The 788-nt window shown below is 52.8% G+C and overlaps 1 long non-coding RNA gene across 1 annotated transcript; it reads left to right on the top strand.

Moving 5' to 3' along the window:
• On the top strand, positions 1 to 376 carry LOC145719465 (uncharacterized). Its single transcript, XR_014142400.1, has 2 exons — positions 1 to 185; positions 344 to 376. It is a non-coding gene; the product is annotated as an uncharacterized LOC145719465 (long non-coding RNA).
• Positions 377 to 788: the final 412 nt, after the last annotated feature.

Here is a 788-nt window from a genome sequence, read left to right as displayed (position 1 = left end):
ATGCCAAGTACCTGCCCCACAGTGCAGGGCGATATGCGGCCAAGCGCTTCCGTAAGGCACAGTGCCCCATTGTCGAGCGTCTCACCAACTCAATGATGATGCATGGCCGTAACAATGGCAAGAAGCTCATGACCGTGCGCATTGTCAAGCATGCCTTCGAGATCATCCATCTGCTCACTGGTGAGGTAGGACTGTGAGATCTGATGAGGCTGAACGCCCTTAGTACACCCTAAAGCCAACAGCTGCCCCATGGCGTGCATGCCAGGGTCCACCAGGTTTTAGGGGTGAGGAGATAGGGGAGGGATGTGGACTGGATGTCAGGTTCATGGCTGCCTTCTCCTAGAACCCCCTGCAGGTCCTGGTGAATGCAATTATTAACAGCGGTCCCCGGGAGGACTCAACCCGCATTGGGCGAGCCGGAACAGTGAGGCGTCAGGCTGTCGACGTGTCCCCCCTGCGCCGTGTGAATCAGGTGGGCTTGGGGCAGAAATTGGCAGGTGGGAAGGTTTGTCCTGCCTGTGTGTTTTACCTGGAGTGTCCTTTCCTCCAGGAAGCCTTCCTGCATTTCCATCACATTCAGGGCAGATACTAGTTCTGGACCCGCTCTTGAGCAACATTTGCCTGAGGCACAGTTTCATTTGAGTATATTTTTACATACTGTGTGTGGGTGTGTATTTTTTTTTTTCCCACAGACCATTTGAGAATAAGTTGCGGGCTTTCTAACCATTTCCCCCTTAACATTTTAGTGGGTGTCTCCTAAGAACAAGGATACTCTGTCCCCACCATCA

Source organism: Leptonychotes weddellii, unplaced genomic scaffold (assembly GCF_054177405.1).
Source record: "Leptonychotes weddellii isolate Sample4059 unplaced genomic scaffold, ASM5417740v2 HiC_scaffold_46308, whole genome shotgun sequence".
NCBI lineage: Eukaryota > Metazoa > Chordata > Mammalia > Carnivora > Phocidae > Leptonychotes > Leptonychotes weddellii.
This window is presented reverse-complemented; position numbering and strand designations above follow the sequence as displayed.